Source organism: Palaemon carinicauda, chromosome 27 (assembly GCF_036898095.1).
Source record: "Palaemon carinicauda isolate YSFRI2023 chromosome 27, ASM3689809v2, whole genome shotgun sequence".
Classification (NCBI taxonomy): Eukaryota; Metazoa; Arthropoda; class Malacostraca; order Decapoda; family Palaemonidae; genus Palaemon; species Palaemon carinicauda.
In genome coordinates this window covers 15103101-15118887 of record NC_090751.1, presented here as the reverse complement: position 1 = coordinate 15118887, position 15787 = coordinate 15103101, and the positions used below count along the sequence as shown (strand labels likewise).

Sequence of the window (15787 nt, the reverse complement as noted above, 5' to 3'; positions counted from 1 at the left end):
GTATATGTAGCTCAATATGAGAACTGATGCCTTTTACAAAGAACAAATCTGTAAAAGCAGATTTCTTTTTTGCAAACCATTATTAAATCATTACTTCAGTACTTGAAGATTTTCACTTTAACCACTCGAACATTAGGTTAATGAAATTATACAGAAATTAAAGCAGAGAGAGAGAGAGAGAGAGAGAGAGAGAGAGAGAGAGAGAGAGAGTCTTTTACAGGTGTCAACCGTTCTAAAGTAATGTAAGATTTAGAAATAAATAGCCTTAACTACAGTACGGTCTGTTGGATAGTTGAGCTAAACAATCTTATAATACATTATATATAAGTGGTGCAACAATGCGGAAACCATAGCGTCGATGTATATGAGAGCGTAATTGAAATCCACTGGTTCTCGGTTTCTCGATAAAACATTCATGTTTTTATTAAAAAACGTAAATGATTTCCTCTTTGTTTGGCCGACACCATAGAGAGAGAGAGAGAGAGAGAGAGAGAGAGAGAGAGAGAGAGAGAGAATAAAACATTCATGTTTTTATTAAAAAAACGTAAATGATTTCCTCTTTGTTTGGCCGACAACATAGAGAGAGAGAGAGAGAGAGAGAGAGAGAGAGAGAATAAAACATTCATGTTTTTATTAAAAAAACGTAAATGATTTCCTCTTTGTTTGGCCGACACCATAGAGAGAGAGAGAGAGAGAGAGAGAGAGAGAGAGAGAATAAAACATTCATGTTTTTATTAAAAAAACGTAAATGATTTCCTCTTTGTTTGGCCGACAACATAGAGAGAGAGAGAGAGAGAGAGAGAGAGAGAGAGAGAGAGAGAGAGAATAAAACATTCATGTTTTTATTAAAAAAACGTAAATGATTTCCTCTTTGTTTGGCCGACACCATAGAGAGAGAGAGAGAGAGAGAGAGAGAGAGAGAGAGAGAGAGAATAAAACATTCATGTTTTTATTAAAAAACGTAAATGATTTCCTCTTTGTTTGGCCGACACCATAGAGAGAGAGAGAGAGAGAGAGAGAGAGAGAGAGAGAGAGAGAATATTTTGAATGTTGGCCTGCGAAGCTGACGCCAATTATCAAGAGCTTTTCTGTAATGAGGATGAGTCTCGGGCTACGGGCGGGAAAAGGAAACCAGTTTCAGTGACTACTTCTGCTTCTATTCATGTAAGAAATACAGTACTTGTTTATATAATTAATATCTTAGCAGACCATTATACATACACAGACACACACACGCACACATACATATACACACACACACACACACACACACACATATATATATATATATATATATATATTTTCATATGTATATATATATATATTTGTGTATATGTATGTGCAGTAACCCACAACGGCAAAATAAAAATACTGAGTCAGGATTCTGTTTTCATTTTTTTCTAATGTTGGGTTTTTGCATCTGAGCATCAAGTGTTCTATTGAGTTTTGCACACACACACACACACACACACACACATATATATATATATATATATATATCTATATCAGTGTGTGTATATCTTTATTGTAATATTTGTGTGACTTCTTCCACTGTCAAGATATTTTTAATTCAATTGCTTTCAATTAATGCACTGTAAAAATCTGTGCCAGTAATCACTTGTATTATGATTAAGTTGAATCCTAAATCACACATTTCTAAGAGGAAGTTATAATGTTAGTTATATAACACAGACTTAGTTAGATAGACCATTGTGTCTAAATACCTCATTACAACACCTCAGGCACATGACCAGACTCAGGGTTTTGCCCTTAGTTCAGACCCAGAATCGTCTTTTGCTTCAATTTTTTTGTTTAATACATAAATTCTATTATTATGTCCTTGTGCAGTGTTAGAAAAACAATATATTCGATTTTGTGAACTTCCCATATTTTATGTGTATAAAATGTTATGTAAATTTAAAGATATATAAACTTTTTGTCACAATATTGAATAACAATAAAATATTCTACTGATATAAAGATATACAATGAAACTATACATTATAAACGTAATATTGATAAAAAAAAATCCATCCTGGTAATAAATATTAAATGATTCTATGCTTATACAAAAAGATAAAAGAAGATTACAAATTATCTAATTATTTTCAATCTCCTTGTTGTAAATTTTTAATGAAGAATACACCTGCTGCGAATGATATTGTGGAATTTAACAGCGAAAATATGATGGTTTCTCTTAATTATTGGCCTTTGTAAGTGGGAACGGGATATTCACCAGTGTAAATAAATGGCCATTGAGATAATTCATATCCTCTTAGTTTTAATAACTCTCTCTCTCTCTCTCTCTCTCTCTCTCTCTCTCTGCGACATGAGCGATTCGTAATTCTATCTATTCAATGTTGTAATGATGTGAATTTTTCTCTTTTACTTTTCTTTCTTGATCGGTGATTTCGTGAAATAAAGTTATATTTACATGTTAAGTTTCCATCATCAGGTCTTATTTGTTACAGAAATTATTTGTAGAAGAGTAAAAGGGTTTATTTCTAGATTATTTAAACGTCAGGTTTTTAGATAAGAAACAATGAATTTTAGTATACACGGGAAATGGTTAAAGATTATCAGCAGCGGAAAAAAAAAACAGAATAGTTGATGAAAAATCGAAGAATTATATGTACAAAAATTGTCAAACAAGTTATGACGCGGTAGAAACAACGAATATTAAAAAAGGAAAAAGAATATAACAGAAAAAAAAAAAGATTAGGATCGTGAGTATTGAAAGAAATGAAAGCTACACTGAGAAATGACAAAGAACTGGAACTGGAATTATGACATTAATATACCCAAGAATGATGGCGAAACGTGAGAGAAAGCGTGGAAGAATGGGCAATTGGTGGGTTGTGGTCATTTGCTCAAGTATTAAATGTTTTTACATTTATTAAATCTAATTAAACATTTTTATTTATGCAGAATATAAAGAAAGTCCGACTCCTGATGAATGTGGATTGTGCCTCTACATAAGATAAATATATTCTAGGGAGAGAGAGAGAGAGAGAGAGAGAGAGAGAGAGAGAGAGAGAGAGAGAGAGAGGTAATGTCTCCAGGAAAGTAATTTCAGAATGTGTTTTACATAACTAATAAGGACTTCACATTAGTTTTGCCTTGTTCTCCCATGACGTTTTATATTTAAATATCCGTACACATATAACATATGTCTGTATACAAGTCTGCCTTTTCATCCTTACACGTCTTATAGCAGCAGAAAAAGCCCAAAGCTTTAAATTCTCTCCTAACGCTTTGCCTCGTAAAACGAGAGAGAGAGAGAGAGAGAGAGAGAGAGAGAGAGAGAGAGACTTCAGGGGCTTCAGCACCAGAACATTAAAGTGGCTATAAAGGCGTCTGTCTTGAGTCTACGAGGATGCAAGATGGAAAAGATGATTTTGTGTGTGTTTGTGAAGGGAAAAAACGACTAAGAACAAATAAAGTCTAACTAGATAATGATAATCTGGACTTTTTTATCTTAATCAATTTCAGCACCAGATATTTCAATACCAAATTCAATTATGTTTTCTGATCTATATTTTATAAATAAAGCCTTGGCAGAGAGATGTAAAAGTATTTATTCTTACACTTCATTCATAGACACGTTGATTCCTTCTGCCATATTTTCAATGATCAAGAATATTAATATTGCTGTACCAGTTTTTCTTATGTCATTCAACTCAATTATATGAGTCGATATTTCTGGTGACTTTCCTTATCCTACGTACCTCATCAAGAACTTCTATCTTGGACAATATTAAAAAAAAAAATGTTCCAAAACGTCCCCAAAAAATTTTACTGTAGCCTCTTGGTAAGGTTTTCTCTCTTAAGGTACCATCTTTCATCTAGTTACTCTCTCTCTCTCTCTCTCTCTCTCTCTCTCTCTCTCTCTCGCAATGCCATGTCCGACTTGTTAAGCATGCCATTCCCATACCCCACCTCTCCTCTCGTCCTCCTCATGCAGATGAAGCAAGAAGGGTCATGAGCATATGCGCCAACATCGTGCATTGGTTTCAAATATCGAATTACAGCTAGCATTGTGTCCTGATTGGGGGTTCAAGCCGTGGCATTCAAAGGAGGAACTCACTGGAACGCCAGAGAGAGAGAGAGAGAGAGAGAGAGAGAGAGAGAGAGAGAGAGAGAGGAAGTCTCAAATTCTATTATGATAATTTGCATAATCTTCGAAGATTAGACATATATCCATAGACGGTAGTATGGGGAGGTCAAAACTGACCTCATAAATTTTCTGTCTTCGTTTCGTGTCAACATACTTAACAGGCTTTTAAGCCTGTGGCTATTCCAGCTCCCTTGGAATGTACAAGGGACTTCTTTTCTCTTCTACCGGCACTTATTCTGGATTTTCACCCATACATCACAGTAAACTAAAACACTGTAACAAATTATGTGTGAACAAGGTTGATGATTTAAAGATTCTTAATGAAGTATGAACTACTGTTATTTATAGTAGTTGTGATATAAGTACTGATATATATTTATTTCATATAAAAACAGGTGTCCAATATAATGGTGTCAAGAATACTGTAACTTCAAATTAAACTTCTTTGACGATCACGTGCTATATTGGAAATACCTTTTCTCTCCCCATTTAAACAAAAACCTTCTGAACACATGTTTCGCATCTAGAATTTTTTTTTCCGGCTACAATTCGTGTTAACAAATATCAAGACCTCCGTCTCCCGAAGAATTAATTAAGCCACCCTCCGGCTGAAGGTTTTTCACGGCTGGTCAATCTTTATGTTGCCGTCTCTCCCTGCCCCGTCGGTGGAGTGACTATGGGGGAATACATTCCGACAATTATACACCTTTGATTTCATGTTGTGGTTCAGAGAATCATTGTTGGTATAACAAGGGAATAGGCGATGTGTTTCTGTGAACAATCATACGCGTGTGTATACTGTATATGTATATATATATATATATATATATATATGAGTGTGCATATGTTTTTGGTGTGTTTTCCGGGATGAAGTGGCTTGACCCAAGCTCTTTCAACAGCTAGATGATACCAATTCACAACTGGGTCGACGTGATTCCCGGTCAAGATTGAACAGCAAAGCCTGCAAATGCGAGCCCAGTGCTCTACCATAGTGTGTGTGTGTGTGCGTTCGCGCGCGCCTCTGCTCCAGAAGAATGAGATAAAGATTGTATATGAGCTTTCGAATGCTTCAAATCCTCATGAAAGTATGAAAGTAGCTTCAACTGACAAGTCAGCAATGTCCATTGAACACTAATACCATTATGTTGGTGTGCGTTGAGAGAGAGAGAGAGAGAGAGAGAGAGAGAGAGATATTTGTAGGGGACGGGGAATATATATATATATATATATATATATATATATAAGAACTACACAAATGATATAAGAATTCTGATAGGACATTTTAAGAGATAAAATCATATGGTATTTCAAATTTTCGTTCTCTTCCCTGTCATTTCCCCTTAAAGGGTACTTCCAAATGGGCATTAACTATTTCTCTCTCTCTCTCTCTCTCTCTCTCTCTCTCTCTCTCTTCAGGAACCGAAATGAAGCCTGATATTGACGATGTTATCAGTAGCGAACGCTTCTCGATAAAGGGATTTATTGTACTCTTCGATACCTTAACTGCTCCACTGCACATTCCTTAGCTCCAGAGTACTACTAGAGGCTATAAGATTCCTGTCTATCATAAGTGGAATTATGTTTATTCTCATGCATTTGTCTACTACTAAGCATTTCCTGATAATGAACTCAACGTCATCTTGATGACCCATTTGAACTACCTTGAAATTACTTGTTCAGTTAAAAATTCTTCAAAGTTAGATCCCATTTTTTTCTTATCCCCTTTTGAACTTTACCCTGCTAACCATCAAATCTGGGCTAGGCAAGGACACTAGGTTGTACATCTAGGTAACACATGCGCGGCTTCAAAATTATAGAGCCGATGGACTAGAAGTGATGATTCTGCCATCAGAGAAATTTTCAGTTTTAGGTCAGGGTCACAGTTTGGCTTGTGGCCTCATCTCACCAACTGTTAACCCCCTCCCGCCCTGAAAAGCGTCATACGTTACCTTAATGATAGTAATTACCCGCGGCAAATAGATAGAGGTTAAGTCTTTACAGTTCCACTGTAATACTAGTTGTAATTATAGTTGAATAGGAAAGCCCTGTATTAATGATTTTTTTTTCGTTTTTATAATTTGTTTGGCTTGATGTTTTAGACATCAAACGATCCTAAATCTGTTTAAGAAGCTCAATGAGGAAAATACATACGAGTATCATTTACGCGTGTCTTTTAAGTATAATTCTTGAATCAGATTAATTTTACCTTATATTTCGACTTAAAATATATCGTGAAATGATGAAGGAAGATTATGGTAACTTCAAGGTCAGAGAAGGAGGCCAAAAGTACCAAGGCAGAATAGAAAATGAACATTCAAGACGCGTTATCTTGCTATGGGTTCGAGTTGCCAATCGTTATCAATTTGTTTACAAAATAAATGTCGAATAGGTCATACGTTTGATTAACATATATATTATAACAGCCACACTTGATAGCATAGGATCACTAAAGCGCACATACAAACACTCATACAATCTCTCTCTCTCTCTCTCTCTCTCTCTCTCATATATATATATATATATGTATATATATATATATATATATATATACTGTATATATATATTGATATATACACACATATATATGCATATGTATGTATATGCATATACTGTATATACATATATATATATATATATATATATACACACATATATATATATGAATATTTTATATATAATATAGGCCTATATGTATATATTTTAATCTCCACGAATGTGAGCACCTTCGCCAACCTCTGATTTTTTTTTTTTTGTCGCATAAAGCAATATAATCCTAAATAAAAAAGCTCCTGTTACACCTTTTGCATGTACCGTCTCAAAATCGATGACTTGTAATTCTTACGCCATTTGTACTTTTATTACTCCTGGTAGCAAGGATTACTTTTTGTTTTGTTTCTAAACTGCCATCAGTTTCTTCACTTCTTTTTCACATGCACGTTCAATATCTTGCTATAGGGCTCTTTACGCTCCACATTTAAAATCCTTGCTTTCTTATCTTTCTTATAGATTTTTTAAGAAAATTATCTTTAAAACATAAGATTAGGTGATGTAGGAAACCATGAAGATTTCTGTACTATATTGTACACGAAAGAATGACCGGATATTATTTAAGTTGAACTTTTATTCTTTTTTATTATTTATAAATCATTGCAGAAGAAAAAGCTCAAGGTATTCATACGACAACAGCAACAAATGCAGCCATTTCTAGTCCACTGCAGGACAAAGGCCTCAAACATATCCTTATTCATGTCTGGGGTTTGGCTAGTTTTCATTACCACGCTTGGCCCAGTGCGGATTGGCGATGGTGGGAGACTTTTGTCTGATCAAACCAACCTAGTATAGGTGGCCCTGACCAGTAAAGCTTTAGTAATCACGGCGATACACAAACCCTTTCACCACGTTAAGGTTTCTTGATTTAAACAGTACTTGCGATTCACCTCTTGGTCTTGGTCCCCTTTCCCTAACCCGTTCCCCTTCACATCATCAAGTTTATTCCATTACATTCCTGACCATCCATCGCCATTTTTCCTCAAAATAACCGCAATTATTTCCTTCAAATCTCCTCCCTCCCCTTCTAATGAATTCCAATCAAGTAAACCTTTTTACCGATTTCTTTTCTATAATAATGTTCTCCCCTTCCGCATTCCCTCTTGCCATAGATCTTCCTATTTTTTAACTTTTTTTCCCTCAAATATTTTCCTTCAAAACTTCCCTATTTATGATACTTCCACGTTAGAAGCTTTGCTTTTCCAGCGTTTTCCACTTGGCTGAAAATGGATTGCTCCATTTTGGCCAGATTTTTATCCTCTTATTCAATTACAGATTACCCCATTTCATTCAGTTTTTTAGCCAGTTTATGTATCTGTTTTTCTTTCTGGTAGTCAGATTTTACGTGTTTATCAATCTATTATACTCGGTTTTTTGTTGGCAATCAATCTATTACTCTCTTATCTGTTTTCTGTAATTTTGTATATGAATGCAAAGTTTTATTCAATTTACATTTGTCTTTAATAAGTATTCCTTGTAATTTTTATTTTACTATAGTGAGGGCATTTTTCAATTTACAGACTTTCCTGTGTAAAATTTAAGTGGTATTGATATGCTACGTAATGAATGACATACAAACATACATACGCATATAATATATATTTACACACACACACACACACACACACTCACACATATATATATATATATATATATATACTGTATATATATATATATACATACACATATATATACACATACATATGAGCGTGTACTTGCTCCTTCAACATAAATTGATGGTTGTTTTCATGTTTCTGATAATATACTTACGTACGGAGCCTTAGATCAACAGTTTGGATCTTTAATTTAAACCACTTATACATGCAAGCACAGTACATATCATAATATAAACAAATATTCAGCATGAGATGGTACCGAAATGTCTCTAATATTACAAATATATCTTTTTTATTTAAAGGGAAAAATTATAGTATTAAAAATATGCATAATTCCCTTTTTATAAAAGAATACATCATTATCATTAGATCGCACTATTTGTCATGATGAACAGTAAATTTGAAGAATAAACATATTTCAAGAAAATTTCTTTTATTAAGTAGGCAAATTTCCGTGGCATGGTAAGTAACCAAAATTGAAATAAATATAACTGAAAGAAAATATCGATACAGGGAGAATGAAGAGTAAAAGGGAATTGTATGTTGAGTAAAGAAGGCAGCTCCAAAGAAATATTATGCAATCAAGTTTGAAATGAAAACATTAAAGTAATAAATTATAGCAACAAATGCTAGGTATTGTGTATTCTAAACGTTAATGACATTCTAGGTATATCTGTAATTGAAGACCTACAAAGGTCTCTTCCATTATTCCAAGTTCTCTCTCTCTCTCTCTCTCTCTCTCTCTCCTTTACCTTTCTTTCTTCTACCTTCATCACTCTTTCTAGTCTACACGCTTTCTCTTTTACTAATACCTATTTCCTTTTACCCTCTTGTCCCAGGCCTTCATTCTCTCTCTCTCTCTCTCTCTCTCTCTCTCTCTCTCTCTTCTCCTATATTTCTCTTTTTAATCATATCTATTTTTAATCATATCTATTTCCTTTACTCTCTCTCTCTCTCTCTCTCTCTCTCTCTCTCTCCCCCAATCGTCCAGCCTCGGCAAATGGTTACAATTATGCAAGGGCCATAAAAGGTGAACATTTTGAATGCCGTATGTGTAATCCGTTTTACCTATATAGGGAAAATTCTCCTTACTGTCTTGTTCACGCTTCGATTTCTTGCGGCGCAAGTCCTCCAAGTCGTTTCTAATCGGTACTTTGAGACTGAGCTCAATCGGAAAGTTGAAGCACTATTATGTTTCCTTTGTTTACGGTTGTTCCAGGTTTGTCAGGTTCATGTTTATATGGATATGAACTCACACAGGTACTTATGTGTTTATAGATAAACAATATATATATATATATATATATACAGTATATATATATATTTATGTATATATATATACATATATACATATACATATATATATATATATATATATATTTATACATTATATATATATATATAAATATATATATATATATATATATATAAATGTATAATTATCTATCTATCTGTCTATCTAACCATCTATATATATATATATATACTGTATATATATATATATATATATACACACACATTGTACACTGTCTCTCTTGCACAAACACTATATATATATATATATATATGTGTGTGTGTGTGTGTGTTTGTGTGTGTATGTGTTTGTTTGTGTTTGTGTATAAACTCCGGAGCAACTAAGTCGTCATTCCGGAAAACGTTAGCTAGGATGAAAATATTAGTTGCTAGTAATATATTTACTAATTGCTCCTATAATACACAGCATTCAATTGGTAAAGCTTAACAATAAACAATGTTTAATGCAATGATGTGTCACGAAGTGTATCGACACATTTCAGTTCTATCAGAACAAGACGTACAGTATATCTGGTGGAGATTGCTTCGGCCTTCTCTGTGATCTGCAGTTTTTCCTTCATCGGTAAATTATTTTCAAGGTCAAAGCTGTTCTAAAAATAATTTAACAAGTTCTGCTTAGGCTAAGACCTGGCTGGGAATCAGCACATAAGAGTTGAGCTATAAGGTACGACGAGGTTGGAAGAGATTGTAAGGCTTCTCGGTAGAATGTCCACCGTTCCCTTTCGACTCCAGTTCCTAGGATGCGAGATTGACCTCTCTCTCTCTCTCTCTCTCTCTCTCTCTCTCTCTCTCTCTCTCAATATTCCTTGCTAATTTATGAACGCACGTTTGGTTAATTATGTAAGCTTGAGACAGTAAAACATAAGGCGGGAAATAATGGGACATAGTAAGAGAAAAAAAAAGATTTAAAAATACTTTTCCGAAGGATGAGATAACTAAAGAGGTAAATAGAGATACAAAACCCAGAAACCCACAGATGAAAGTGAAAAGAAATGAAGAGAGGAATAGTAATCGAGGAAAATGAACGGAAGGGGAAAGAGAGAATGGAAGGTTAATCAAGCAAAATATTTGTTGATGGAAATTGGAAGAATGGGGGTAATAAAGATGAGAATAAAAAAGCAAATGAAAAGAAGAGAGAGAGAGAGAGAGAGAGAGAGAGAGAGAGAGAGAGAGAGAGAGAGAGATTAACGAATTGTTCTCGGATAACATACATGAGGGAGTTTTTGAAAGAAAGTTGTAAAAAATAAAATATGGAAGCCTACCTTTTTATGATTTGGTTATTTACAGTATCTATTAAATCTGTGCAGAACATCATCTGCTATTGAAAATAAAGATAAAAAAAAGATGAGCATAGACGGTCATCTTCTAAAACAATTTTGAGCTCCCAATGTAAGCAGCGGGGTGTATTAAAGGATAATTATCCTGGGCACTGACTCATCAAAGAAAGCCATCCTCCCAAGGAAGTCTTGTGAAATTTTTACATGATTTATATCTAGGAAGAGGTAAGAACGGGTTAAAAAGGGAAAAGTGAAATTGTGTTTTCTGAGGGATGATGCGGAAATAAAATCGTGGAAACCAAGGTGGATATCTTCTGATAGTGAGATGTTACAAAGGCTTGTGGAAGAACCCGGAAGCAATTGCGCCTAAATTAAAGCTTCAAGAGCATTTAATCTTGCACGGGTATATATTTAAAATTAAAGGGCAATTTTTTTCTTTTTCTTTTTTTATTGTGGGTATCTGATAAGCTAAAATAAGCTGATTCACTCTCGTATTGGATATTATTATTTGATATATAAAGAGAGTGAGGTGAGGAGTATTTCTGTAATGGGAGAAGACAGAAAAGCTGCATAGGCATTGTAGAAGCCCTTGCAAGGATTAGCTTTGAGAAAAGAAGAGAGAGAGAAAAATTAATGTGTAAGAGATTGGCTGTAAATAACGGTAAGAAGGAGAATGCGATAGTTGAACTCATTTTGATTTACATTTAGTACAGAGATGAGGATGAAGTTAAGGTCGGAATTAATTGAAAAATGAATGTTTCTGGATGACTGTCATAGCTTTGAAAAAGTACAGTGAGAAGAGATTGAATGATCGAATTGATATGTTTGCTTGGCATCGCAACATCAAGGGTTAAAGACGAGCAGGAAGATTGTATGGGAAGCTCTAGGAGCCATAAGTACAAAAAAGGCCATGAAGAAAGCGATGTTTGTTATGCCCATAAAATGATTACAGCAATGAGAAAATAAGAACAGGGAGTTCGGTTAAGGTAAGAGCTGTTTTGTGTACAGCAGTACGCACCACTACGCGAGTACATAGGCATACTTAAACACACCTGCACATACACGTACACACACTTATATAGATAGATATTATGGGTGAATATATATGAAGAGAAAGGGATAGTATTGCTTTATATCAGAATTTCAAGTCTACCCTTTAACCTTGGAGAGAATAGGATTATCAGAGAGAGAGAGAGAGAGAGAGAGAGAGAGAGAGAGAGAGAGAGAGAGAGGTGATTATTAGCAATCAGTAGCAGAAAAGAGTTTTGTACTTCCCCAATCCAGTTTGATAAGTGTCACAAACAGTTTAGAGGTCTTCGACGAGGGTCAATGCCCGTGCTTTTGAAGTATCTGTATTTGCTTTTGTGTTGTCATTATTACTATTTTTGTTACAAAGTGATGTTTACGAAGAGCCCTTTACAAATATCAGGCATTATTAGTTGCACAGAATCAGTTTTAGATAAATATTTGCCACATCTCAAAATAGTCAAAGGTGAAATAGATAGAAAAGCAGTAATTCAGGAAGTTGATTTCATACTCTTGTACGACTATAGCTATTTTTATTACTAGCCGAAGTAAAACTCTATTTGGAGATGCAAAATACTACTTACTCGAGGGCCCCAACAAGGAATGCAGCTCAGTGTGGAAAAGAAATGGAGAACTAAACAATAATCTATAAAAGGAGAATGAAAAAATACGATATGTTCATATAGCTAAAAATGTTAGATGGATAATTAACGTATTTATTATGAAAAGATACGTCAAGCCGAAAAGGGTAGACTCTGAAATACTCCTGCTGCTATTACTACTAATACTACTCTATTACTACTATTGTGAGCATAGCAGTAGTAGTCGTTTAGTGAATGCCAGTATCAGGTGGCATTGCTTTTATATAAAACTGCTCTGGGGCCACTATGAGATGATGGAAGTCTTGTAGGTGCCATACATGTCCATGAAGCCTTAAGCTCCTACAACTTTGTACAAGATTACGAATTCACGTTCACGTGAGAGAGAGAGAGAGAGAGAGAGAGAGAGAGAGAGAGAGAGAGAGGGGGGGGGTACTCTAGTCATAGTTCAAATAGCTACACCATATTTATTGTTTTTGACAGCATTAACATATCTATTATTATTATTATTATTATTATTATTATTATTATTATTATTATTATTATTATTAGCTAAGCTACAACCCTAACTGGACAAGTAGGATGCTATAAGCCAAAGGACTACAGCAGAGAGAAAAAAAACACGATATTGATTCTTGACAATAGTAATGGAGTTCTTTGACTTTTCAATATTAGTGAACGTGAGGTCTAAATAATGTTTCTATGTACGTTGCAGTTAAAATATCGATCGGGATTCAGCTTGAGGAAGTAACTAAAGAATATATCTTATTGCAATGAAACATGAAAAATCAATAACTATGATGTCATGGATAACACAAGGCAGAAGCAGGACTATGTTACATAAACAATTACATGTTTGTAAAGGCATTTGTTAACTGAATTACAAAAAAAATGAATGAACGTAAGCAAGAATGAGAACCGCACGTAACGTAGTCACGAGATATGATCTGCAAATAGCTCATTTCACCGAGACCTTTCCAACTGTGTGTGTGATTCAACTCGTGTGAATCATGAGTGAATCATTGAGTCATTCATCATTCATTCAGTTGTCAAGAGTAGGTGGGAAAGGTGGGAGCATTGTTGGCACTTACGGGATAGGGGATGTCCTCATATATATACCCTACGTGTGTGTGTGTGTGTGTGTGTGTGTGACACACGAACCGACGTAATTACACAATCCTCACTTGATGTATGCATTCATGTGGATATACAGTATGTATATATATATATATATATATATATGTTGTGTATTTGTTTTTTATATGTCTGCTTGTCTGTGAGTGTATGTATACAACATAAGCATATGTCTGCTTGTCTGTGAGTGTATATATACAATATAAGCACACATATGTATGTATGTGTATATATATATATATATATATATGTGTGTGTGTGTGTATATATATATATATATATATATTCTGCATAATAAACCTTTTATACACCAACATTTTCTAAAACAGTTTGTGAAGATTAGGTTGTATTTAAGTTATCATAAATTTGGTAATACCTAAATTTGGAATAACTTTAATGATGAATTATCACATCTAGTTAAACTGTGCATAATAACAGGAATCCCAGTGTTGAAACACAAGACGAGCGAGGAAGTGTTGCCAAGCTTTCATTCCTATATTTTTATCACCAACCAGTCTTGTTTGTTTTTTACTAAATTCGTTATCTTACTCATATATTCATTGAGAGAGAGAGAGAGAGGAGAGAGAGAGAGAGAGAGAGAGAGAGAGATAGTTCTTACTTTGTCCTAATATTATCGAGATCTAGTTTCAGAGATATTCATAAATAAATAACACTAGGGAAATTATAGACATTGTTTTAACACTTGGGTGGTTTGGAAATATTTGAGATTACTTAACGACAATTATTTATCATCGTTGAAACAAAATAGTGTTATCATGATGGAATATCATCAGTCCTCTTGGATATTCATTTAGTGAAATGCTATGAAAATTAACAAAATGTCATTAACATATTGGTAAAAAGAAGATTGAAACAAAAAGCTTCTAACAACTGATCAACAAACTTATTCAACCGCATCAATGCGAAATTCTCATTTTTTTACTGTGGGTGACTGCTGCTTTAGGCTTATTAAGTCACCTATGGAATTGTGTTTATTATTGTTTTTGATAGAGAATTTCAGTTTATACTTATTAATTTTAGTTATCAATTCTAACAAAATAGTGGAATGACATTTCTCCGGAAAGTATCGACCTCAAAATCGATGAGAAAGTAGTATTCTCACTCAGTGGTGGGAAATCGATAGTGAAACACGGGTAGCACTACCGTAGAGTTGTGCAAATGTTCTTAGTTGTTTTTACTCGTGTTCTTTATGAAAGAACCAGCTGTTATGCGGAGGCGCGCATGGTAGTTGGTTAACCCGCCACGGCTCTGCCACTCAGCGATCAGTTCCGATTCCTTGGAAATTACGCTCGGTCGGTGGCGGAACTAAGTTTACGGTACGGATCCCAAGGCCGTGCTACAAAAACTATGCCGTGCAAATCTCCGTGCACAGATTGACAGACTGGCATTTGAGAGGCGCACGCATTGGCGTTCCGTTTACTATAACTGTTATTATAATTATTGTTATTATTTGTATATATTTTTTCTTTCGTTTACATCGAATCAGATTGTACATATTATCATTTATAACGATAGCAAATAAGATCATCTGTGAGTTTATGTGAGAGTCATTAAAGTAACGTTTCTTATCATCTTATTACGATACTTCACCTTAATTCTAATTTGTATTGTATAATGACATAATGCAATAACTGCTGTTTTATCCATCTTTGTTCCCTATCTGTCTCTATATAGGCTAAACGAAAACAGTAAAATTCCTTATGAAAAAGTTCCGTATTAGCAAAGAGAATAATTTTTTTTCTAACTTATAAATTTGAGGAAACATTATGATGATGCCCTTGCATTTGTTTACACAATTTTACTTGTGACTTGCGAGCTTCGAAAAGATTTTTTCCATCCACTTGGACGCTCAATTTCTCTGCATGTTTTGTTTTCGGCTATAACTCCAGAGCTATCTCCAATCATATATGCCATATATGATGCCCATTAAGGAAATAATGCTTATATAATGCTTAACCTTGACAGCAGCACAGAGAGAGAGAGAGAGAGAGAGAGAGAGAGAGAGAGAGAGAGAGAGAGAGAGAGAGAGAAAGAGATTTGTCCTATAAAAGTTATGAGCACAACCAAGAGGAAATAAAAGACATTGAAAGACATCATTATCTCGACAGTCGTAGCCCATTAGAGTAACCCCATACC

General features: G+C 34.4%; 1 protein-coding gene and 1 long non-coding RNA gene across 2 annotated transcripts in view; one reads left to right on the top strand and one right to left on the bottom strand.

Moving 5' to 3' along the window:
• LOC137621105 (uncharacterized) overlaps window positions 1–15787 on the top strand; it is a 211368-nt gene that overhangs the window by 51112 nt on the left and 144469 nt on the right. The gene's annotated exons all lie outside the window — the stretch shown is intronic.
• The window catches only part of mav (maverick), a 55367-nt gene that overhangs the window by 38078 nt on the left and 1502 nt on the right, over window positions 1–15787 (bottom strand). The gene's annotated exons all lie outside the window — the stretch shown is intronic.